This window comes from Bombus huntii, chromosome 8, assembly GCF_024542735.1.
Source record: "Bombus huntii isolate Logan2020A chromosome 8, iyBomHunt1.1, whole genome shotgun sequence".
NCBI lineage: Eukaryota > Metazoa > Arthropoda > Insecta > Hymenoptera > Apidae > Bombus > Bombus huntii.
This window is the reverse complement of record NC_066245.1, coordinates 16,411,140-16,438,869: the sequence shown is the minus strand read 5'-3', so window position 1 is coordinate 16,438,869 and position 27,730 is coordinate 16,411,140. Positions and strand designations below refer to the sequence as shown.

The 27,730-nt window shown below is 40.2% G+C and overlaps 1 protein-coding gene across 8 annotated transcripts in view; it reads right to left on the bottom strand.

The window, feature by feature from the left end:
• Positions 1 to 27,730, bottom strand: part of LOC126868411 (uncharacterized) — a 307,848-nt gene that overhangs the window by 201,540 nt on the left and 78,578 nt on the right. Inside the window, exon 1 of one of the 8 annotated variants that reach the window (XM_050623780.1) lies at positions 6,688 to 6,792. The exons of 6 other annotated variants lie outside the window; for them this stretch is intronic. The gene's annotated coding sequence lies outside the window, so the exon portion shown is untranslated. Of the gene's footprint in view, positions 1 to 6,687; positions 6,793 to 27,730 lie in introns of those variants that run through there. One more of the 8 variants, XM_050623786.1, reaches the window with a different exon arrangement.

Here is a 27,730-nt window from a genome sequence, read left to right as displayed (position 1 = left end):
TGTTTTATCTGTGTCATTATCTGCTTTTTGAAAATATTTTTGTATATTAATATTTCAGGTTTTCTATATATATTATTCATATATATATTCTAGTTATATGTAATTGCGGTATCACTGAAATATTAGAAATACGGGTAATTCTATCATCGTAATCGAACTATCTTCATAAAGCTATTATCTCAGAAATAATAGATGTTCTAAAATTGACTAAATTTAACTTACTTCTAAATCGAAGGAAACAAGTAATTAGATGAAAGAAACTATTCTTAAAGTTCAAGAAGAAAATATAATAAATTAATATCGCATTTTATATCAGCAAATATCACATTCTTTGTGAAAAAAATACTTCGAGGTATCAACACACCTTTGAATATTCGCAACACTTGTTGAACAAACTTCGAGCAAGTTGTTAATAGGAAATTATTAAAATCATTCGCGAAATATAAAACTCAATTACACAGAAAATTCGAATCGAGAACTAGTTCACGACATTCCGAACACGTGTCAGGAGAGTTTGGTACAACGTTTAAGAATGTTCTATATTCAACGCGTGAAAGGCTGAACATTAAAGACATTTAAATTCCTCCTTCGTTTTGCCTCGTCATTAAGAGATACGATTAGTATTTACACGCCATAAGCAGTCGCGCTCCTCATATTTCTGCTAATTACCTCTAACCTTCGCATAATCGTTGGAAACGTTGCAGTAAGTTTTCTTAATAAAGATCAAGCATAGAACGAATCTAAAATTAAGAATAAATTAATATTTTCTTTAATATCATTTATCAAGAAGCATCGCGTTTTTCGAAGTTGTGTATAACTTTCTTCTTACTAATTTTAAAATATAAGAGGAGAAATAACGTTCATCCTTAAATATTAATAAATTTGAGATCTTATTATTTACGATCCATCCAGGAGCATCATTAATAAGCTTACTACTTTCACCTGGAACCATCGCATAATCTTAATTCAATCAAGTTCTTTAACAGTATTAACAGTCGAAAATGCAGCCACAGCTGGTCAGACATCCTCTACCACCGATTATACCACTACTTCCCAACAGGACGAACTTCCTAATAACTACGAAGGAAAAAGAAGAAGTCGAACGAGAAACTTCCAAAGCCGAATCTCTTCCACGTGAAACGTTAATGACTTGAAGAAACGTTCCCTATTATCACAGTCGAACGATAGAGCACACTAATTAACATCAATTACCATTATATCTAAACTTTCCACCCAATCCCATCAAATCGACCATAAAATTTACCCTATACGTCGTAACAAATGCAATTCCATTTTTAAAGCATTCAACGTTACAAACATACATTGTACAAGCGTACAATCTCTTTCAATATAAGACAATCTTTAAATACAGAAAAGAAAAAAGGATTCATCGATAGATTTTTGAAGGAAAATCAGTACGTTCCTTTAGAAAAACGAGCGAGTTCCTCTAGAACAGCGTGCTCGCATCCTCGATCTTCGAGGAGGAGTGCTGAAGTCTTGCCCCAGCGATTCCCGATGTTCCTCCCCGCGCGGCCATCCTGGCCACGAAATTCTACGGGTTTTCCATCCCTCTCTTTATCTCGGCCGCTCGGTATCCCTGAACCTTGTCACTCTCTACTCGTTTGATTCGCGCACGCGTGCTTCCTGTTCCCCACTCTGGAAAGCTCGACGAGCAACTTTCCGGGAGGTAGCACGGGGAAAAGCTCCACGATCCACGCCTCCCACGGTAGGCTTACTTTCCTGTAACTTTTTGCCGTTGTTGCCGTCGACGTCGTCGTCGTCGTAGGTGGTCGTGGTCATACGTGCGCGCGCCCTGAGGAAAAACCTCTCTTCTCTCGACCGTGGCTGCCTCGAAAGAGCTTTCCTGCTCGCCAACCGCGTTTTTCCTCCTCCTTTTGCTTCTTTTGCCATCCGCTACCGCCTGCCCGTTCCCTCATCTACCTCTTTCACTGTCTCTCTGTCTCTCTTTTTCTGGCGTTGCTCTTGTCGCTTTTTGTTTTTGGAAGCTTTTCTTTTTGTTCTTATTGTCGCTACGTTCTCAGCTATCACGAGCAATAAACGTCCCTGCTCGCGAAATTACCCGGTAGACAACGCCACAGGGAAAAGATTTCCATGGAAGTGTAGAAACGATGAGGCAATGTGCCGACCAATGGAAATGAGTATTGTCGACCAGTTGTTTAGTTTTTTGGAGAATCAGAGATACCGATGAAAGAACGATGGAAACGATGTTCGATCGATTTTAGGTGGATCGAAGATAAATAAATTTGGAGAAAAAGAATCAGAATTTTGCATAAGAATATTGTTTAGAATCAAATTTTTCTAGTTTCTACTGTACTAACAGAGAGTTTCGTGTAGGAAAATTTCTCCTCATAATCATCTGAAATTCTATTCGAAAAGGTTGCCAATGTGTATTGACTTTCTCGTAGGGAAACGCAGATAAGCACCAGTTGTGGACGTACAATTATGCAAACGCTGATCGAAAGTAGGAAAAATGCAGAAGAGAAATATGTTAATAGCCGAGAGTGAAATAAAACAACCGCCGGGACACTCGAACGGCAAAGTTCAAAGTCTAAAGTTTGATCACCCCTCATTCCCCTGACCATATCGTCTATTACTACCCTCTCGTGAGACACTTCGTTATCTTTCTGAATCGACGATGTCAGGTGGAAATGTCGCAACGTTTTATTCTACTGCAACAATTCCTTCTATTTAAAATAGTTCATTTAAACTACTGTTCTATTATTATTTTTATAAAACGTATTGAGAATTCTAGAAATCTCACTTTACTTTTCAAGATTTTTTTTTATAAGAAATCTACAAACTTCAAAGGATAACATAGCTGCAGTAAAATAGCTCAATACATAGTGCGGCATGTACCATTTATTTTTTTATTTTGATTCGTAAATACTTCGCTGGATAAAGTCTATGAATAAAGCAGCGCTTGTTATTATGATAATTGGTGACTCACGATTTACTATGTCTTCATTCTTAGTTTACATAGTATAGAAAATGCTTTAAATACTATAACAAAAAATATGCGTGCGTGCGTACGTGCGTGCGTGTGTGTGTGTGTGCGTGCAGGACCAGAAGAAAGCAACCGGCAACACGGATAGCCCACAACTTATCATCAAAGTTAAGAATTTAACTTGGGCGTTATTTACTGCGGACCGAGTTACGAACTTCTGAGATCACTTAGGTCGCTAAGTTGCTCATTGTGTTTGAAGAATAACTTAGCCGAACTACAATGAGTCGAACTTTGAGCGAGTGGAACAGCGAAACGCGTACACTCTTCCCGGAATGACGAATGGAAGCCTAGAGACATAGCTAGTTGCACGCTCCTTAAATCCTTTTGTTGCATCACTTTCTAAATAATAACCTGAGCAACTTCGGAAAATTTAATTTCACTGGTCAAACACGATCGTACCCGTTCGCAGTTTGGAAACCGAAATAGAAAAAATGAGCCAGATTCAATACGCGAACCTTTTCTGTGGACGATTGTATTATGTTCCAACCCTCTGACCAATTAATTCCGTGAAATGCACAATATTTTCTCGGCGATTGGGGCGCAGAAACACTGGGAAGCTGAAGATATATTTTTCAAAAACGCTCAGAAATCAATTCCGTCGAGCATTAATAGACCTGCTGGTTTTTAAAAAATTGCTGCTGGTTCGAATTGGAATGAAACTTTTGGAGGCATTCAACGATCGTCGAAATATTTATCCTGGTATATAGCGCGTTTGATATCAGGAAGAATAGAACGTGTTTCGTATAATATTTTAGTAATTCGTTTTGTATTTGTTATCATTGAAAATTATAGAAATACAAATTACACAAATCTGGGATTACAGTATAATTATTATAAGCAAATCCCTGTGATTTAACACGAGCAACAAAAGCGAACCATAATCAGCCACGCGAGGAAATATTCGAATTCCTTCAACAAACACCGACGTAGTTTGGAAACTAAAAGAAACGAGTACAGTTTCACCGTCGTACTTAACGATCTAGGTTAATACTTCTCGCAACTTTTCGGGATTTCAACGGTCCGTGAGGAAAGAACACCAACGTGAGCGCCATAGTTGTTGAAACCAACCGCGTGGCTTAAACGTATAGATAGTTTTAAACGTTTGAATAATTTCTGGTAAACCACAAACTTCATAAAAATGATATCATTTTTGTTGCTTAGATCGAATACTTTTAAAATATAATCATTGCATCTTGATAATTCAAAGATAATTTAAGAAAAGTACATTTAAAAATTATCCTTTCGATGATCACACTCTTACAATATACAACATTTTTACTCCCTTTCCTAAAACACATCGAGAGATTAAATATATAATTATCACAAATGCAGCAGTACGGGATAACCGAAAGCCAGTAGCATTTTGTAAAAATATAAGAGCATTCACGAAAGGCAAGGAACCGGAATTCGAAATTCTATAAGGAAGCGACTGATCCAATTTTCGAGGACCATTTACAGTGAACTCTCGAGGTTGGCTACCAGACAAGACGAAATATGGCTAGATATAAGAAGGCAAACACAAACGACACGTGTAGGTATCCATACGTATTTGTACGTAAATACGGGAACTCATAGCGTTGGCTACTAGTGTAAACACCAGAGACAAAAGAAACGGAGAGAGATAGAGGCGCAGAAAGAGCATATATCTGTCCTCCGTATATCTATCGCGGGGGAGAGAACGATGATCCCTGCTGGTCCGAGATATAGATCCATAGATTTGTTTTCTATCTCTGGCCATCCTTTCTATCGCCTTCAGGCGTCGAAGAAGTTCTTCGGGAAATCAAACTCGCAGATCTCCATTCGGAAATTTTTCCTTTGTCTCAAGAACCAACATCACTGTCGATTTTGTGGTGAAAGGAAAGCTTTCTGGAAGGTGATGGTTTGAGATCGAGGTTTATATTTCGATTGTAAGAAAAAACGTTTTAAATGAACGGCTTATATGAATCAATGAGTTAATTGATACAATTAGCAAAATGGGAAAAGATCTTGTTTTAAAAGATATACGTTAAGTTTTTAATATAATGATCATAAAGATTACAAGTGATGATTGAATCTATTTTGTAAATAATAAGAATTTTTTGGAAAAAGAATCATACTTTCTTTGAAGCTCTGTTTTTTTTTTATCAACCCTTACTTTAATATTATTAAAATGAACATACACAGGGGAGAGTTGTCACCACGTTGCACGAACATTTCAATTGGCACATCAAATATTCTATCAAATATTAAACCTATCAACGAGGAATTCAGATTAGCATATCAAGAAAGACAGACATTAAAATAAGTAATGTCGAAAATGTCCGACAAGAATAACTGTCGCATATCGTTAAGGCGATTCTGGAATATTATAGGGATAAGGGATGACGAGATCGAAGGGTAAGAAAAGGACTGTCGACGGTCTTCTATCGATGCTCGGCATCACGATATTAATTGACGCAAGAAATTAGGTCCGCGATCCCTGGGAATGATTGATCGCGTAATGAGAAATCCCTAATAATGACCCTGCCGTTTTGGGGTAGGAAGAACGACGTAGGGCGGGGGATGGAAAGGTATTAAGAAACGACATTAGATTATAATTTATATTAAAATCTGTGCAAGGAGATAAAGAGAGGAGACACCCGCCAACGGTCGATCTCAACCCTTCGGCATTGGCGTAACGCCCGTCTCTAAGACAATGAGGATCGGCGTTAAACTTCTTGGAAGGGTGCAGGATTTTTGAATATACAATGCTTCGAGCTTGCTATGAAAATAGAAAATATTCAGTAACTTCGAGTTTACTACAGAATTCAAAACATCTAATAAATAATACCTAACTCCTAAGGGTATATTCTTATTCATTATTCTTTCATTTCAAGTAAAAGAACTTATTTTAGTTCTACTTTACGTAATATACTCTGCATATAATATTTTCTTAAATCTTTTCAAAATAATAATTATCATGTATACAGGATACCATACTTGCGTACTTATTGAACATTCTGAAATCGTGTTAACAAAACTATGACGATAAATCATACGAGGACGTATAAATGAAACAGAAGCTGGACCAATGATCGATCTAGGATCGCAAAAGAGGCATTTTAATTAGGCTTTACGCCTATGGAAAATAATCAAGAGGAGAGGCCAAGGGACGCTTTATGGCGGAGAAGAGAAAGAGAAGACGAACGTGGATCGCATGGAGCAGGCAGCGCGGCATAGTATTATACTGATGCAAAGATAGGGTAGGGGCAACATGCTTAGATGTAATGGGGTAGAACTTCGGATTTATTCCGGTTACGACATTAAGCATGCAACAATATATGTTCCTAGTAATGTTATGTTGAATCTGTTGAACTATCCATCAAGAATTAAATTCAGGTTTAAAGTTATATAACTTCGTGACATATTTTCTATTTTATACGTTGAACGCCTTTAACTCTTCCAGTGGCATAGGGTCTTACTTTTTAAAACCTTATTTATAAAATCTACAATACTTTCACTATATAAAATAATAGAAAAACTGAAATAAGGATATCTACGTAAACGCAACAGGAGGAAAATATTATATGTACATCGTACACGTGGATAAATGACTAGTAAAATTAAAAATTGGTGCACCAAAGAAACTCAACATGCATCGAAAATATTAAGTTCAATATCGTATTAGAATTATCGACTAATACCTTAACGATTTCCAGTTTCTACGCAGCACCGAACAAATCAGAATTCCTACAACCGACCCGTTCAAAGCGGACTAACGATTCACCCCGTTCTTCGGTTTGCCGTTACATCGAGTCCAGCAGGTAGCGTTATCGACAAGACAGGAAGCGGAGATACTAAAAATACGCACAGCAGGTTTGAACGGCACCAAGACAAATATGTGTCAGCCCAACGCGTTACACTTTCCCTGGTGGCATCTCATTCCCCACATCACAGAGCGTGTGAGAGGCGAAAGGAGGAGAAAGAGAGAGAGAGAGAAGAGCAACTAACGGTTTAGGTTCTGTAACGAGCACCAGTTCTCGGGGATCCCTCGTAGCCGATAATAAAATGCATGATTTACCTTTCCGTTTGCTCGAGCGGGTTGCGAAGCGCGCATACGGCGCACGAAAGCGCAGCTATGGCAGCAATAGCGGCACGCCAAGCAAGAGAAACACACAACACGCTTTCATGCTAGAGAGGGAAAAACGCCGAAGGAAGGAGAGAGGAGAATACAACCCTCTTTACTCAACGGCACGACACGTTACGAAAGGCGACCCGCATTACATACGAGCGACAGGACGACGCCATGAATTATAAAATGACGGTAAAAGCGAAAGTTTCCAGCGGTTTCGCGGATACTGAAGAGAAGGATAGAGACGAGAGAAGACCACCAGCAACGTACAGGTCTGAGGCAGACTGTCAGCCAGCGAACCGACCAACCAGCCAGCCTCCTTCTAATTTAATGAAATAGCGAAGGGTTAGGCTCCTAGCAGATGAAGCACCGAGCAAATGTTTAGGCAAAGTAGCCGGTCTACATGACGTGCTCGCGAATGTGGAAGTGCAACGTTTACACGTTCAACCACGTCCTGTCGTATCGCCCTGCTCGAATTCAGCTCCCGCAACTACCTGTCTCTTCTTTCCTTTTCGTCCCTTCTACGTCCCGCTATTTCCCTTCGCGTTTCACTTCGTTTCTCCTAGTGGTGTAGTGGTAAGTGTTACAGCGACAGTAACGCTAGACACTGCATCTATCCTCATCCATTCTTCGGGTTCTGGTCTTTGAACGCGTGTCTTACTCTTCGTTGGACACAAGTGTCTTCCTTCGTCGCATGGGAGGAATCGATTAAAATGGATGTGAAACGGTTTTTGGCGATAGTGATGCTGGTGGCAAGGATGCTACGAGTCAGCCATGCTTCCTCGACAACCTATCCCACTGCCTCCGAGCGACGAACATGCAAATTCAGAACCGGTTACGCGAGCATTTTCACATCCGGAATGACGCGGTAACGAGAGAAATCCAACGAGACGTCTCCTGGATAATTTCCTTTCTGGGACGGATGAGAATGTTCCGCGCCCGCTTGTACGATTGTTCTCGCCACAGTAGAGTTGGGTATTCTTCGACATTCGAGTTAGGATTTTTATCACCTTATTAAATATATTCGTTATTCTTCTTTTCTTTTCTTCTTTTCTGTTTTGAACTATTCTTCTTTTTTGTTTTGAGATTTTACGAGCTCAATCTGTTCATAATTTACTAGAATCGAAGATTAGAGTAAAAAGACTTTAAAATTTAAAGAAATAATACAAAGTACATGTAAAATTATGAACTTTTAAAACCTCTCCATCATCATCTCCATCTCTCTAAAACAGGTAATCTATATGTCTGCATGGACAATAATAAAACGGCAAGCACCAATGACCATCAGGGAAGCATCGATATCTGGTGGCAAAAAACCACAGAAAAGTGTCGGTCATCGTGGATGCTTGTATGGATCCAGCTTGAAGCAAGAGTCACAGTGGGAATCCTCGCGATATCGTCGCGAAGGTCCGACGAGGCGACGATGGAAACGAATAGAGAGGATGTCGGGCGATGGTAGCAATCTGGAGGTATTCCCCGGACAGTGAGGCGCGTGACACGGGGGTGAGAAGGCGCGATGACTATGCGATAGGCAAAGAGAGTGTCAAGCCTGAAGGAGTGTGAGGAGTGTGAGGTTTGGTGGAAAGAGAAAGAGAGGAAGTACGAGGGGGAGACAGAGAGAGAGAAAGAGTGAGGTGGCGCAGTCGTGATTACAGTGCCGTGTATTCAAATGGTCAGTCGGACCCACACCAATCACAACGAGCAGCACCCCCGAGCATCCCCGATACCCTTGTCTAATGCCACAGGGACTAACGCCGATGTACAGGACAAATAGCGAAAGAGGGTTTGTGTGCGTGTGCCTACGCACCGACGCCGGCATCCTCTCCTCGCACGTCGAATCGAGAAATGGTAATATGCAACTTGGCCGACAAGCTTCCCTCCGTCGACTGGAAAATTCGAAGGACCTCCCTAGAGATCGGCCTGCGAACGTTGCAGGACATCGAAAGACCCCGAGTCCTGTCCTTTCGTAATAACCGCAGCCTGTGCCGCGTGAACGTTCGTTCTCCCATTGAAAGACGCGCTAACGTGTTTCACGCGTATTGCGAATTTACTCTGCCGAAATTACATGTCACCGTGTCCATTCTGCGAAGATTCCTTAATTCTGAGTCGAGTTTACGTGGGTCGAGTTGGCGTAGTTCGTCAAGGTTTAGTGAAATGACTATAACAGTTCGAAGCAGGAGATTGTAGTCTGGGAGGTATTGTAGAATGTTTGAGTGAATGTAAATTCGTAAATTGTAGTATGAAACTTTGGTCTTGTCGATATATGACATAATTTATACGGCTTATACAAGAGAATAATTCAGACTTGTTTTTTAGCTAGTATCTAGCTTACTAACTACTTAGAAACAAACAGAACTTCTTAGTCTTAATACGTAAGACCTTGATTACAGTGGGTATGTGTCCTGGCTTCCTTCCAAAATCTTCAATGTCAATGGTGATTGATTATCCAACCGTATAGAGAACCAGTAATCTTGTAACCTCAAATCACGATAATTTCAAATCCTTACATATCTGATTCTTGATAATAACTCGAATATCATATAGTCTTTTAGATCTCGAGTCTTTTATCATCGAATTCACTTAAAGCGTGGTTTATGAATACTTCACGCTCGACAAACATTATGTAAATTTAGCGATCATCGAACGCGAAAGATAACCTCCTTGTCGACAGGCGTGATAACTTGCGGTAGGTAGACATGTAGGAAGACGAGAAGGAAGTGGAGAAGATGGCGAGAGGTCGTAGGACGACCCTAGTTAGTCCCGGGTCTATGAATCGTTAATGCTAATCAGGATCGCCAGGACCGTGTGCTATGGACTAGGTGACGTCAGCCCTTCGTCAGAGATATGGCTACGACGAAAGGGACTTGATCAATTAACCCCTCGCGATATTGATAAACCCTGAAAGGAACCCGCGAAATCCTCTGTGGTCATACAGAGTCGATCAATGCGTGTTGGACTCATTAAGGATCCTGTTGGGGATTGATCGTGAGATACGGATTAGAGATGTGCAATTGTTAAAAAATGGGTAGAACATTTGTCTTTGTAACGGAAACGCAAAAAAGTTTATGATAAAAATGTTTTCGATGAAAAGTTTGTTGTTTTTTAGACGGGATAACTGCATTTGTAACATTCTTACTCGAGAAAGTATCAGAAAGTTTTATTAAATGCTGTTCTTCGACAATGAAAAATAACGCGAGGCATTCATAAAATGTAATAACAATCATAAAATTAAATACATATTAAATTAAACGCGAATTCAGTAGAATATGTCAACGAATAATCAAACCAAACTTATACATTTCTCGTACAACACGCTAATATTATAAATAAGCATCCATGAAACAATCATATTCTCTAACCTGCTAACGCTCTACAAATTTCATTGGAAGGACAAAAACAGCGAACCGACATTTTATCCATTATCTCGTCAAGCTAGCAAACCGATCTTGTAATCGAGCCGAGGGGTAGCGAAGCCAAGGATACCAGGAGTAGATTAGTAGAAAATCATTTCCCTTTCTCGAGACTCAGCAGAATCTGCGATACCATAGAACAAACATTTCGTGAAGGGGTGGCAGGGAGATCGGCGTTCCGTTCCACCCTCGTCCAGTTTAGCCGCGACGTCGACGCCACATGGGCCAGATAGCAAGTGTGCCTTATCTGCCAACGAGAATATAAATTTCCAGGAAAGCCCGGCAATACGTTAGAACGTAGGCACGCACGCACGCCGATCTGCCATCTCCCATTAGCTAACTCGTGTGTTTGCTCGTCACTTGACCGAAGATTAACGCTCGTCGTCGAGGAATCGATCGCCAAACGAATAGTGAACGAGCATGCACGCACACGTACACGGATTTTCCACGAACCTATGTCGAGAGGTTACGACACCTCCAGCTTGACCATCGTCAGATTTATGGTCGCGTTATAGTAAAATTTGCCTGTTCTCGATCGTTCCCCCGATTAATCAGACAAACAGGTTTCGATCTAAGGTAAAACATGACCGCGAAACGCACGATCACCGTGAGTCGGAGTTCGCGGGATTTTCTTCGAGACGTCTTAATTACGGCTACCCCCGTGGATCGAAGTTTCCAAGGTTTCCAGCAAGTTTCCCGACCAAAGTTTCCGCACACAGACCAACGTATGCAAGGTTAGGTTTAAGTTCAATCTCATAGACTCGACCGCAGCGAACGCTGTTTTGGGACGCGGACCTGTATGTACCTTGATCCAACGCGGTTGATCCCTACGCGGAATTGTCAGAGATCGCAAAAGGATCCGGATCCCAGGGATCGAATTTCACCGATCATTTTGATACGTTATCGTCAGCTTTCCTAGAAAATTAAAATATTGCGCGTGATCGTCCATTTCAAATATATTTTACCATAAAATCTATAATCCATATAGATATCCGTATAATCGTATACAATACGCATACAAAGTAGATGTTGAATCTGTGCTGAGTTTCGATACTGAGATTCCTAATGAGACGAGTACGAGGATTCTAGCCATGAATTTTGAAACTAGTTCTGGACGATAAATTATGTCATGTCGATAGCAACAGATCCACGATGAACGGTATAAAGTTTCATCTTCATATATATATTTATAGTTTATAGGTAATATCATCTGGAAATATCTGGACATATTATTTTTTACAGGATCTAACATAATTACAGATTTACAAATAAAAAGATTCCTATATCCTAGGATATTATAATATAAAGCAAATATATTGTAGCATCTTCGAAATTTCTCGAAACCTTACTCAAAAATCCAAAACCAACTTTGTTTTCAACTTTGAACGAACCATATATTTTGTATTTTCCTTGACAGTACATCATAGTTACAGCACAACAAACAGTCCACGTCGTTATTTCTATCTTCTATGTTGCATGAAATTTCAAAATATAAATAAACAGCAGTCTTGACCAACTCAACGTCGATGAGTTTCATGGACTAACGAATACGACATATCGAACTCCGCAATGAGAACGGAAAAACAGGAGAATGAAGTTGGAGTAATCGGCCAGGGTCTGTCGGTTATTGTGCACGCGAAAATGACTGCTAAAATGAAGGCGAATAGCCGGCAGCGATTTTTGTCGGTTATTCAGTTATTAGTTCCATTCAGTGAACCGGACTCGTGTTCGACCCGTTAGACGCTCTCTCCGCTTTCAGGTTATCGATGCCCTATTGTTTAGCGGATGGAATCCGCAGGGCTTCGTTCGACGGCTGCAAGTGTAATGCAAGATTCGTTGGTTCCCATAGTTTTGTGGAAACAGTGGCAGGTGAAATGACTTCTAATTAAACTATCAGAAATATTTAATCTCTTAAATGAATTTGGTCAAGGAGAGTAATAAGGATTCCATAATTATTCAAGGAATACGTATATCGAAGAATGTAAAGATACTATTTCTAGAACGTAAAGATATCTAAGAAAAAATCGACTCCACTTTACTGCTCGATTTAAGTCTTGAAATTGCAGTAATTGTTGTAATAATACATTTATTATTTATAATTAAGAATAAATAACGGTCTGTAAGAAGTTTTTCAAACGATGTTTGGTTGCAGTATTTTCAAGTATTAATACGAATGTTTTTAAAATTTACTGAATGCATTAACGCCATCGTTACAATTCGAAATAATGCCATGTAAGAATGAAACATGGTATGACGTTCAGTTGGACTTCTACTAGCAACTATCACACGTCGATCGATAGGAGAAACGATAAATTTGAAGAAATCTCGGTAAGAATGTGACGGCTGAACGATAACAAGAGGATGATCTCGAGATAAGAGCAGTGGCATTAATTGAGATTCTAGATAGAGCGTGGTAGTTGGCACAGCGTGTCTGGATAACGATCGCTGGACAATGACAACGCTGACCGCATTTGGCTTTCATCGGCGTGAGTGGCTGTTCCGGAAGCCTTCGAATCGAAAAGAAAAAATTGAACGTACGCGATCATTTTTCAAACAAAAAGGAAGAAAATAATAATTATAATAGAATTAAAGAAAATAAGAATGAAATGATTATGGTATCAGTATTTACCCAATCTAACTAAAACTTCACAAAGAACGAGAAAGAATTACGTCGAATGAATTAAATGCAAAGAGGGCTAGTAAACCTGACTCTAAAACGGGGGGTGTTTTTAATAGGACATCTCAGCATCCGAACCGCGTGCTGCCCTCGGACGACAGTGAAGAGAAGCTAGATACTCAGTTCCTTTATGATTTTAAACAAGAAATTACAATATCTTAAACGTTTCTCGATGCAAATTATGCATTTCCATGACCCCTAAACATTATACGACGAAGAGTATTCGACTAATTATTGTAAAGTAGACATCGCAAGCACTAATACACATTTTTCGAAGATTCTAAGTTATAAAGAATTCCATAGAATATAATTTTGCAGCAATTCAATATATTTTACGTAGTTGCAACACAAGATTCAGAGACACATTGTAGGTTGGAATACGTGAAATACCTATAGAGATTTAAATAAAAGTATGGCCGTGTTTGTTTAAAGTTATGACAGTGTGTAAACTGAATGGATCAGTTAGGGAAACATCTGCACGTAAATTGCACGTAATCAAAGCGCAGAATTATTTCGAGCGGATTTTAATTGGAAATTCCACGGGAGCCGATTTTGCACGAGCGATTAATCGATCGATAAGAGCTAATTGTTACGTGCCCGGTGCGCGAGCACCCTTAAAAGCTAGAGGGTGGTGAAGGTGCCAGGCTTGGCAGCTCGATATGCATTGGCATTACGTGCAATTATACACGTAACGTTGAATGCGTTTCGATTATATCTGTTGCAACATCTCGTTGAATGAATCGGAGATAATACATGATTTTCTGCTCACTCGAGATTTGATAATTCCAAATCGATGCTGCGCTTTAATATTAATTCAATATTTATGTAATTGAACAAATAAAAGTATTATTATATTCGGCATCTATGAAATATCGCATGTATCAATATGGTTTCGTTGCTACTTAATAGATTTCTAGTCTTCAATAGAATCACGTGTTTCTAGCCAGACACCACGTAGTCTATTTATTACGATTATTGATTCCCATTTCTAAAATACATAGTCTTTATTCTTATAAGCCAACTATCTTCTCAAATTGTACAAGTATAATAAGATCGTTATAACATACTTCATGTATTCTAGACAGCGTCCCTGCAATTTTTCAATTACCAAATAACTCTCACGTACTCCATAACTCGAATAATAACATCGTGCAGCAACAACGCGATAGAAGGTACAATAACATTAAGCGTCAAAGAACAGGCAGCTCGCGAAGCTGCCAGCGAGTTTGTCTAATAAATTTCGCAGAGCGGATATATTCAGGTAACGGAAGGCTATTACAAGGCGATATCTATCGAAGTTGGGTGGACGGGAGGGCCGCCTAGAGAGAAATAAAGAGCGATTGCCTCGGTAAATCAGAGCCACCCCTACCGTCAGCCCCGAACCACCCCGTGGTGCTCGAGTCGGGCACCTTCTCTCCGGTTGCCGTGCTGCATACCAGCCGCGAAACGAAGAACACGAAGAACATACGTATCGGAACATTAGCAGACCTTTGTCGTACCTGAAGGTCTCTTTTCCTCGCGTCCATTTCAACCCATTCGAAACGGCACCACCGCGACGAGCCGTATCGCTCCCACGCACTCACCCCACCGCGCGCGGCAAGTATTTCCCGAACAGCGATAAAGCAGCGCAATGCGTCATCCGGCCGTGGAAATAAATTGTTCTCGAACACGAGCGGAATCTTCCCGTGCTTATTTTTACCGGCCGCTAACTCGAGGATTTCGGAAATCGCTCTTTCCGCGGCAGTTCCTCGAGAACTACCGACGAGACGGTTTAATTTCGTCGGAGGAATTTCCACGGCTACGATCGTTCGATTTCATGGCTCAGTATTATTGTAAAAGGGATTAGTTTTGGGGAATGTAACGTATCCGAGGTGTGCGTGAAGTTTAGAATATGTTTACAGACTAGTTTAAGAGTTATGTACTGTGATGATTTGAGAAAGTGTGAAGAAATTTGTATTAATTTTGTGTAACGATTAGAGTGAAAAATGATTCGATTACTACAAATATCTCTAATTTAATAGTATCTAAGTAACACATTGGCGATTAAAGGGCTGTAGGATGATTATATTTGTGCCAATATTAATTATGTAAACTTCTATATCGTAGAAATATCGTTATATATAGTTGCGATGAAGAAGTAGAGAATTCTAATGTATAATATGATAATATTACAACCTCCACTTACTTGAAATCGAGTATAATTTATAAACGTGTAAGGAAAGATTCATTGTATCCCCGAGGAACTTTCGGAGCGAGCACACGACCGGAAGCGTGACCAATAATTTTTCGAATGATCCAAATTTCTCTTGGGACCGACCGAAATATACACGGTCGTGCATGTTGCCGACGCAATACGTGACAGAGTTGTTTAGAACGGGAAGAATGAACATGCGCGCGCCATGATCAAGCTTTTTGGCCGTATCACATCCAAACCTTGCTCACGTAATAATAAATCGACTGATTACCGTCGATAAGAACCGCAAAGATACGGCGTTATCTCGTGGTGCTAGAGCATGGGTGTTTTATACACAATTTATTGGTTAAGCAATTTGTAAGGGACCCAGGAAGGCAGCAGAGTTGAGCATCGATACTGATAACTGGTGACTTCTAACCCTAATTGATGTTTTGGTACCGTAAATTATTTTACGAGACATTGAATATTCTACATATACACACATATTCTTCATACACACTGTTCCCATTTTTTTGTGGTAACAAAATTGTAAATCCGTTGATTACGACTTTTGCCTTTAAAAGAAAGGGAATACTAGAAAAAGTGAACGTTCGGTATTGAAGTCGAACCAGATACAGAACGTGCACGTCAGATGTCAAAGGAACCTTGAAGAAAGGATACCATGTGACAACGTAACTTTAAAAAGTTTCCGTCACAGACGGTAAGCAGTGGACAGTAACAGACAAGTTGACAGCGAAGCTAAGTGAATGAGGAATCTTTCTACTTGCTCCGTATGGGTCACAATATTTTGTGAACAAAAAGAAATACGTCAATAATCTAGACTCAAATTTATTACTTTTAGGATTACTTTTTGTAATAAAATAATAAATTTTAATACAAAGAAGGAGACCCAATTTCCACAGAGACACTCCATTTTTACTTATAGAAGCACTTGCACGTTGATCGGCAGATCAGGGGGCAGAGAAATCCCGTTAAATTTACCTTTCGAGTTTAATCTCTGATCACAGTTTTCTAAGCGTCTATCCCGTGGATTGTCGTCGGTGATAGCAGCGTAGATCCGAAGCGTCGAAATTTCCACGGAATATTCAGACCGCCGCGCGTCGCGTCGCACGAGTAGAACTTCGAAATTATAAACTCGTCAGGCATTTACGTGGAACGATTAAAGCTAGCTCGCAACGCTATCGTATGGATCACCGTAAGAAGAACGGTACGGAGAACGCAAGCAAAGGAGAAAGACGGAAGAATATTTGTGAGCGTGTGCACGCGGTTTACACTAAAGCTAAGCCCGTGATACTCGCGCCACGCACGTTCTCCCTATGACTCTCTTCCTTCCATCTTTGACATGGCGATAGCATTTTCTAATTTTATTAATAATTTAAAATTACATCGAAAATTATAATATAATAAAATATATCCATATAGTCTTTTTAATTTTACCATTACAATTGAATAATCGATGAAAGTGTAGAATTTATATTCATAATAAGATCTAAATTTGATCTTCGAAATAACGAATCTGTTAATAAGTTTCCTGCTCTTCCAAAACTTATTCCACTTATTTTTTTTCTTTTTTTTTGTAATTTTCTATAGGCACTTTATTTTTCTAGCTCCTTTCATTTTTCTTCGCTATCCTGATTCACATATATTGCAGACAATTCATCAAAAGAGCACGACATGGTAACGGTTTATTCATGCACGGGGATCAACTGCGGATTTCCCGTACTGCGGGCTTGCAAGCTCAAGGAATTACACACGTGGACGATACTTTAACGAGTCGCTATCCTGTGGTCTGGATTCGGATTTCTCGGGATTCGTTAAAAGCCACGTTAATGCCTGGTTCATTGTTCACTGGCCGCCCTTTTTTCCCGAAAATTTGACAAGGGTCAACGGGAACTTGTTGCTTACAATTCAACAGCTAACTTCGTTGGAGAACTGCTTGATTATGTATCATGAACGATCTCTTCGCCTCAGACTGTGAAACATTTTACGTCCAGATTATGGATTCAATACAGAATTTAATGCCTAGATGGTGTTGATTAATTGATTTTTAATAATAGAACATTCTTACGTCAATTTTTAAATCGAGGACTGTACCAATGTAATTTATTAGTTGCATTGTTCGTGAGGAAATTTTACCTTAATCCCAAATATGTTATATTGAAAATTTAATTGTTTAATTTTCATAGGAACAGAAACAGTATAAAACTATAGTGAAGAAACGATCCAGCATTTCCGCAAGAAAAGTGTCTTAATTCAAGTGATCCCAGTAATTCTTCGTAAAACATATAAAAAGCACTAATCATTGCAGGAAAATATATTTCGAATACGTATTCCAAGAAGAACCTTAAAATCGAACAGCAATATAAGAACAAAGAATATATTCGTCCTGAAAAGATCGAGGATTTATGAGTCACGATTCTCATTCGCCGGGTATCCAGATCGATTTCGCGAGGAAGAGAAAGGGAGCCATCGCAGTGTAGAAAGCATCCCTTCTTTCGTGGCAAACACGGACTATGACTTTCCTGCGACGTGGCTGCAAAACTTTTCCGAATATCGGATTGACGTATCGCCTCGAAAATAGCACGACGAGTAAACAACCGATACGTATTCGCATTACACGAAACATCCCGAGGGACGTCCGCCTTCTGACTGCATCCGTGCGTTCCAATGGCGACGGCCACGAAAACACACATGAAACGAAGGCTAAAGCATGGACAAAGCAACATGAGATCAAAAAGGAAACAAGAAAGGATTCTTGTAACTGCTGTGGATATGGAATGGAAATTTTATACGTAAAATTCGCTTTTTTAAAGGAGAGCTCTTGATACTTGACGATCGATAGGTGCTTTATTACTGGATGATTTACTATTGAGACAATTTATTATATTTTACTATTTGTAACAATAATTATAATCATAATTCTCAGAAAAAAGATCGTATAAAATAAATTTGTTAAAAAAAAAGGATTAGAAGTACTAAATATACTTTTTGATGTGATGATCTACCATGTAATAATTAAATCTCAACAATTACCTATATCAATTACGGTGTAAAAACTGGTGCAGAAGATGTCAGAAGACGACGCAACATTCTTTAAAACGATACGCAGAAGTTAGACATTTCGAGGAGCGTTCAAAACACAGGGAACAAGTTCAAAATGAAACTTACCGGGATAACGTGGCTTTGAACTTTGTTTTACCCTGCTCAATAAGTCGATTTCAACCTGCTGACGTAAAAACTGCGAAAGTTCAGCTCCAGTTTCTTTGGCCCCGTTAAACAAGTTCGCGCAGAGCGGTCACAACCTACTTGCTTGTAAGAAGAGACACCGTGGTTGCCAACAATTGAAGCGAAGAACGATAAAAAAAAACAAGGAAAAAGGAGGAAAGACGAGTTTTAAAAAAAGTAAAAACAGAAGAAAGAAAGTTTCGTTTAAGGTCACGTGGCGGAGCGTTTAATCGCGAGTCGTCACCATCGCAACTATGTACGCAAAATATTCGAGTTAGGGAAAATGTGCCTTCGAAACTTCTATCCCCGCCCCCCGTCGCGCACTTGCATTGAAACTCATAGTTCAGTGTTCTGCTGAATGTATTCAAAGTAAACTACTACCAGGTCACCGGTAAGTCTCCGAACTATCACGCAGATTCAATGTCAGTGGAATAAATTTCCTAAGTCTTGTAGTTTAATGAAACAGCGAACTATCGGTACCGAAACAGAAAGTGAGAAACTTTGTCAGAATATGTACAAATCTGTGCGATGAAAAACAAATTATTCTTTTTAAATACATATAAATATGTAACAAATTTCGAATATCTGTACATGAAAAGAGATTGGTTTGCACGATTAAATTAATACTATGAGTGAAATGGTATAAGTCGTGAACTACAAATCATAATGGCAATATTACTTTTCTAGCGTAGCAAGGTTGATAATAAAATACGTAAAGTTTTACAAGTGAAAATTGTGCAACAAAATAACGGAACAAATAAATTTGTCACTTATACAGAAATACACAAGCAACTATACTAATTTAATGTAAAAGGTCTTGGTGATAAAAAATTTACTTAGAGAATATTTTATGTAAAGACAGAAAAAACATACAGTTCGAATGGCAATAAGTCGAGTCTCCTCTTCATGTTACCAATAAACTGCTCGTAAACAGGTTGAAAGTGCGTTTGTAATGGCTTCTTTAGGAAAATTGCTAGCGAATTCGTTGGAATTGCGTGTGAGGATTTTACGAGCCATTTGAATATGATGAATCGCGAATTTAATGACCGTCGACAGCATTCTTCCGTTTGCCCTCCCTTTTTCTCGCCTTTATCCTCCTAACATTAAAGCTCTTCGAAAAATAAACTTATTAGCTTTTAGGAAGCATTCCAATTGGACAATCGAGTCAATTCAATAAAAATCTGATAATTCATTGGGTAATTCGAACGCCAAAATATTGGAATAAAACATATATTAATCTGTTATAAATTCGTCGACAGGCTGGATAACGCGAGAAAATCGAGACATTTCACAGTAGCAATGAGGTAACGACATTTACAGCCACTTTTCCGAATGCGTCTCGCCGTATTACTATACTTGTCAGGTTTAAATTAGTCATACAAATTTCACTAGGGTCATGGATGAAAGCCAATCAAATCGCCGATCGTAGACGCTTAATTCCTCGTTGAAACTTTTGTACGAGCTCTAAAATCTCTACCCTTTTCGATTCTGATTTCAACGATGTCGCTAAAAAAGTTGGCGATGGTCACAACGAAAGAATCACCTACTGAAAGTTTAGAAAAAAGAGACGAATATATTTCAATTACCAACACCACATTTAATTCTTCGCTTCAATTCTTTACTACTTTCCATCACTTAATTTTCACCTAGCATAAATCAACGATTGCGTTGTTTATCATGTGATCTAATAATTACAACTGTATAAAATTAAACTACTCGCAATCAGTTAACGTTCTCGAAACATTTTCACTCGGTCCATTATAAAAAGCTTCTCTAGTGGAGCAACGCAAGATATTGCACTCGTAAATATCACCCTTCCAATCTCTTTTCATCTCTCCAACATTCATAATCGTCGTCCTGTCTAATGTACTCGTTCTTCGTTCAGTGGCCTCTACACAGCATGGGCATCAGAAAAATTGCCAGCCGCCAGCAGTGGCATATTAAGAAAAGGGCGGGAGAGGTTGACCGCATTAGTTCCGGCTCGTGTGTATAGAAGAGAAAGTGGCAGTAAAGGACCGACTAATCATAAAGGACGCAGGAACGAAGTGAATTAATCAATGGATTAAACGCGAACTACGTGGAACACGTGGGGAGGGTGCGGTGGACGTGCTGCAGGGAGACGAGAACGCTTCGACGGGGGTGGCGTAACCCTGACATCTCTCGTTTGTCACACAAATAACCGAGCATTTGGCGGGAATGTAGCTACGGGTCTCCGCTCGATGGACAAACTCCACGAAGGATGACGAATTCCTATGGGATCCTCCGGCAACCTTTCTGGCGTCTCGCTATTTCACCGAGAATTCCAGCACGTCTGACCAAAGCGCGAGAAGTAACGGCGAAGAAGTCGGCTGCCTTGCGATTCCGGCCCACCAAGTTCTTGGAGAAATTGGGTGACATCATTTGGACGTTTCGAGATGGGTTACATTTGTTTCGGTAGAAGTCGCGTTAAAGATGAATAAATTATAGATACGTTGGTGTGGTTACTCGTAATATAGCACTTCGCGTATACAGTAAATTCGTTGGCAAAAATTTCGAATTCTGAAAAGGTACTGCTAACTTCATTCTTCGATTACCTCAATCGAAACTTCTTCTACTTTTTATATTATCGATAGAAAAATTTGTACCAAAAGTTATTTATATACAAATTTGGCTCCATTGTCGCAATTAATAATCTAACGAATTACATCAATGTTCCTCGCTATGCGTGAATGAAAATTTACATTATCTCAGGAGCCAACGTTGCGTTGATGCAACATTTCATTCGCACTTTTCCTTTCAATCAATTTATATTATCAAATTCTTCTTTGAGAAATTCGAAGGATTCGCGACGAAAAAACTAGCAGCACCAGCATGGACATAAATCTTTGCGGCGGTTTAAGGTACCCAAATCAATTTCACGGGATGACAAGGGAGAAGTTGCGCATGATTAGTCCCGGAGGAATATCGCTCTTGCGGTTGATTCAGGGTTTGGTAGTACGAATGCCGATACCTCACCTTGTCGCGTTCCCGGCTATGGAAGAAACAGAGAAGACAGAGACAAGAACGGAAAGACCGACAGAGAGAGGAAGACCAAGGAGTGGAACAGAGGGAAGGAGAAGAGAGGAGAATTCAATATGAAGCAACACCACAACGTATCAAACATCCGTCGGTCCTCATCTTCCTCGTCTCTTATACCGAAGATTGTCAAGATACGTTCATATAGGAGACATCCGCAGCCGCACACACTCGTCTACGAGTGAAGACGGCTCGGTGGCTCTTTGATGGTAAAGTTTTCCATCCGGCAAACATCAGTCCACGGAAATGGATCGAGCTTCTCGCACTACGAAGAACCAAACATGCCAGGAAGTTAACTTTAATCGGGGAAAAAGGAAATGGGCGGGACATCCGGATCGAAAGGGTAGTTTTTGACAATGCGAGACGGATTGAGTTTGATTGACTGAAATGTTCGCTAGAATTTTTACAAGAAAGGAAAGGAACTTCCACTCTGTTATTGCATGCTCTGGAATAGAGGATTCTGTTTCTTTTCGATGAATGTATTTAATGAAATGGCGTTGATCGATAGTGAATAGTACTTTTGTACTTTATTTAATAAATTTATACGTTCTTACGTTTACTGATGAAAGAATATATCTAGCCACTGCATCACGTTTAGAAAAAGTGGCAAATAGGGATACTAGTTTCACGATAACAGAGTTTATTAATCAATTCATTTACCAACTTTTCTAAAAAAACTGCTTCAGAACTCCATGATATTCTTAACACAGTGGTGAAACGACATAGGAAGCTTTCATTATCAGGAACGATGGAGTCGTGATAACAATGATATCGAGTACGGTAGCGAATACCGGCAACCGACAACAAGGAGAACGTCCGGGAAGACAAGGGCCGCCTAATGGCAGTAATGGTTAATAACCTTCGAATCTATCCATGCTAATGACCGATGCCCTCTCCAGTCAGAAACCACTTGTACCTAATACGCTTAATACTCGGGCCAACTTGGCACTCAAGCCAAGTTCAGAGCTCGACGTGTACAAGGTGAGTCTAGCCCTCGAGTGCCAGGAAGACACGCGTCACATTACCTATCCAAGCGCTAACGCTACAGACAGCCCCACGATTTGCAGGCCAGATAACGAAACGAGACAAGGAACCAAGGGAAAAGCGCAAGAACGTTAGAAACCGAAGAGACGCGGAGGATGAAAGCGGGACAAAGAAGCCGATAATGACGCCATCTGGCTCGCGTCGCAAAACTTTCTAGGAGTTTTAATACATCAGCGACGAGGTCGAAGCCTTCCTTCGACTTGGTTCGATGAAATAAAGGCCGTCTCGCTTATTCCAACGACGATTCTTTTTCTGCTAAAGTCGTGTTCTCATGGAAGAGGATTAAAAGTCGATCGTTGAGAGGCTGTTCGTTGTATTGATTGATCGAAAAGAAGAATCTGGATTTTGAGAGTTTGTAACGAGACATAAATGCATTTCCAAGAAGGGAAAAGATTGCGGTAATGAGACTCTGTAGATTTAAAGAGTGTTAATTGCAAGATCCGTAGTTGTGAAACGATAATGATAAATAATGGTAGTTTCTTTCGGTTTTGATAAAAAGTAAAATTGCGGTTACACTGTCGCCATGTAGTACCATTTTTTACATTGTCTCAGCTAGCTTGTGTTACCTAAGCACCACCCTAAAAATTTCAAGAATGCTACTCCATCTTGACTATACATGCTTGACAGATTACTCTACAAACTTCTCCATTAAGTGCAACATTATAAACGATGCACGAAAGATGCGCCAGGAAGCCACTCTGTTGTATAAAGTTCAAACGTTTTTCATTCACAATAAGCAACGAAACAAATGACACGATCCTTGAAATTGATTTCAACCGATTCAAGATTCCACCGATCCATCTTTCCGACTCCATTTTTATCTCGGAGAAACACGTTTTCCGATTGTGACGAATAAGAGGATTTTTAAAGACGGAGTCGAGAGGAGTGCCGAGTTTCATGAGGCCCTGAAATGAAAGGAAATTATTGAGCTAATTGCTGATAAGTTGTTAGGCGAAACACTCGAATCGAAGGTGATGGTGGCAACCAGAAGGAAAGACCAAAAGGAGGGGACTGGTGTGCCACAACAATCGGCCAGAAGGAGAATTTTTCCTCTTTCCTGCGACCTGGCGAGACCCTCTCCCGTTTTCCGCCTCTCCAGACGGAAATATGCGAAGCCGTGTGCGGCGAAAAGCTTGGACGCTTAATTGGACAAAGCCCCAACCTTACTTGGTGAGGGCCGGGACGCAATATGCCAAAAAAAAAGAAAGAGGAGAGGTACAGGGGGAAAGGAAAAAAAATGAATCACTTCTCGCAGGAACTGGGGGTGCGTACGAGTGGATGACAGTCCGCGCGTAAAGGTTGTCTAGGGGATGGTACAAGAATTAACAGCCCGGTCAAAAAGCAAGTTTCTGGATGAGGATGGAAACTTAAAGTTCAAGCCGTCTGTCATCGTTCGACTTTCTCCTACGCGACCACTTTCAGAAATCGAAAGCGCAATTACACGACCAATTAATTGCGAGAAATAGATCGAGTTACGGAATAAATTGAGAATGTTATGCGGTTTTCGGATTTGTGGTCATTTTTGAATGATACTGTCATAGATGATAGATTTTCGTGATTACACATACGTAAATGATCAGTTGAGCCACTCAGAAGCTACATCAATCAAGTTTACAAATTAAAAAGTACTTAAAGTACAAAGAAGTGAACACCGAATACACTACAATATGCCATATAACAACTGCATTTTGTGCCGTAATGTTATGAGAAAGAAAAGATAAATGAAAATGAAACGTAAGCAATTGTCGAAAGCCTAAATAAGGCTAAGCATAAGGCAAACAACGAAGGCGAGAAGTTGGCGGATATATCTATACTTCCTCATTTTCCTTCTGCCATGTCTCAAGCCCGCTTGAAAGTTGGCGCGCCATTAAGGTACTCTATTTGCACTGTCGGCAGCCACGTCGTTTGATATTAATGTTTTTCTTGCGATGTGTTTCGTGTGCCGGTAATTACCGGAGCAAATAGCTGACGTGAAAGAGAGACGGGAAGTAATAAAGAAACGTGACACGAAGCTACGACCGAAGAATCAACGTTTCCCGAACAGTGAATTAATTCAGCAGAATAATAACCGAAGTCGAAAGTGATGTAACTTAACCCCCATTCGATATAATATAAGAACAACTTTTATATATCAGAATCGACGTTAACATGACAAATGTTGTACGAGATAGTATTCGTAGTATAGTAGAAGATGACTTCTAATAATATGAAGATAAATTGATAATACGAAAAACCGCACGAGAGAAACTTACTTTTGTAATTATTTGTTATTAATTGAAGTATTTAGAAAATATACCATACATTTCTGTAATTATTTTTACTCCTGTTAACAAATTTTATGCTATATTTTCAACTATTTTCTATCATGACAAATGCTCTGTTTAAACTTCCATTCGTATTCCAAACCATTTACCCTCGTTACCCCAAACTCATTCCGAAAAAAGCGAACGAAATAAAATACAATTACAACACAAAGTCCATCGAATCTAGAAAACAGTTAAACGACCAGCAATCAGAGCCGCGTTTACGCGATTTTTCCGGCGTGAAAATTAATTTTCAACGAAACGCGCGTAGTATCCCTCGGCGACGAGCGTTATTATCCCGTTCCAGCGTGTTATGTTATTTCGAAAACGGGAAAGGCAGAAGCGAGGAGCAAATCTGCCGACCAACCGGCGCGTCTCGCAATGCTCGCTCATTTGTCTCGTAGCGACTAATGAAATTATAGCCACCGGTCTGGCACGGTCATTTCTTCGGGCTATCTTCTTTCTCGCAAACTCCTGTATTCTCTCCCTGTTACTCTTCACCGCGTTCCTGTTCTATTGTTACAGCTTGATCGCGAGCGAGAAACAAGGACACAGAAGGAAAGGAGCGTCTGGTCGAAGAAGCGGGGCCTTCCCGAAGGAATAGGAAGGAAAATTGCGGGGAAACTTGTTTCGCGGATATCTCTTTGAGCACTTCTCGCAGATGACGGGAGACAATGGCCGATATTGCGACGCTCGTCCAGCGAAGCCTCGTTCGAACGAGAGAATCGCGTTATGGCGCAACCTCGAGGTGAAGAGGACAAGGGAAAAATCAGTGCTCGTTGGATATTGCAAATGAAATCAGCTAAAAACACAGCTAAGAAGCTGTAAAAAATAATTATAAGGAATTAAGACAGAAAGATTTAGATTTGATCATTTTAGATTCGTGAAAGTTTTTGAAGCTTCTCACTTTTACAAATTCTTGGGGAATTTATTGGCACTCATAATAAGTTACAAGGTAATAAATATAAATCTTATATATCACTCTGAATAACATAAAAAGTAACATGTAACGGAACTTCCGACGTAATTTCCACAACTTATATTACAAGCCTCCATCCACGGATTACCAAAACGTTCCATCATAGCGTTTGCCACCCCAGCGGAGTTCAGGTAGGAAAAAATTTATATTAGCATCCCCAGCGGTTTATCAAGATATGTTAATTCAACATGTATATATAGCAGGCCCTTCGATGATACTAGGAGCGGCACTTAAACGAAAGGTTAACCTGCCGTTCGTAGGCCAGGCATATCCCCGAATCCAGTTATCAGCTAATGAAAAGAAGAGCGGCTGCTCAATCTGCTCTGTTCACAGTGGCTCGTAACGGCCTCTAAGATCAGGGGTGGCACGGCAAGCTTGCCCCGGGAACGGCTTATCTCGCTCAGGATTTTTTAAGATTAGCCTCCTGTGTCGTATTAAGCAAGGACCGTTTAAGCTCACTTGTACGGATTGGGGATGCCGACCCCTAAATATCTCCACAACCTTTTCTTTCTTCAACCTCGCCCCCCTCCCCCGAGAAGCACGATGGTGCACGTAAATAGCTACTTGTCGGATCATTTTGAAAACCTGCATACAGCTCCACCACCACGTGGAAATCAAGTCTCTCGTGGAATAGCATTATGGTGAAAAATTGAAGATGAAATCGATATGAACTCTCTTTAAACGGTCTCCGAGGAATTGGAAGCTAAGAAGTACACAGGGGAGTCTTTATGATCTGCATTCTAATCTTACAGGAAATAAATTAAGTACCGCGTATTTACAGTGGAAATTTTCCATCGAAAGATCAGACGTATTCCCGTTTAAAGGGAAGTTATACCGTGTACCTAAGCATAAAACGAATCTCGTGAATTGCCCTCGATGAAAACAACGATATTCCCAAAGAGAACACGATCTTAAGACATTGAACGATTTCCTCTGTTTGGCGAGGCGTTCCCGCGAAACATTAATATTATTATTTCAACGATTGAGCACGGCTCGTAGCGGACTCGTTTATTTTTCTTTCGCTTTCCAGCATGAACGCCGTGAACGGGTTTCTATCATCTCCCTACTGGCCGGCCCTCCGCCACTTTCATCCGTTCGTGGCAAACGGTTTTTCCCGCAATTTCCTCGGGACTGCTTGTTACGCAAGTTTTCCACCCCAATTGACTGCCCCCTCCTCGGCCAGATTATTTTTATAATTTTTCTTGGCGCCCGCCCTCTCGTCATGGGAGCAACCCTTTGGCCGCCTTGAAGCGAGACAAGGCTCACCCCTCGTACGGCCCTGCACCTGCTCGCCGTTAATTTTTATTAGGCGAGCGAATGACGCGGGAGCACCTCCACCTCGATTAACAAAGCTGTCTGTAAGGTCTCCTTGCCTCGTATAAGGCGTTTTAATTACATCGGCCGACGAGGAAACTTTTTTCATTTTCACGGGGTGAAGTCGCTTTAAAAAATTCAGAGGAATTAATCTATTTATGAAAACATGCCTGCACGTATTGAAAGCAGGACGTTCACGTTGAATATTGTCTACTTTCCTCCTGCCCCGGCAATTTCGCTGAATACAGAACGTATGTAACATTCTGATTTAGGGTAAATCGTAGTAAAGTTTTAATGCGAAATATGGAAGAACGTGTGCTTCTTCATCTCACAACGTAATCTTCCTTTTTGCTGTGGCTTTCATTTTATTACGTATGTTGGCGCTTTTGCAGCCTCATATTGCTTTTAGTGTTTT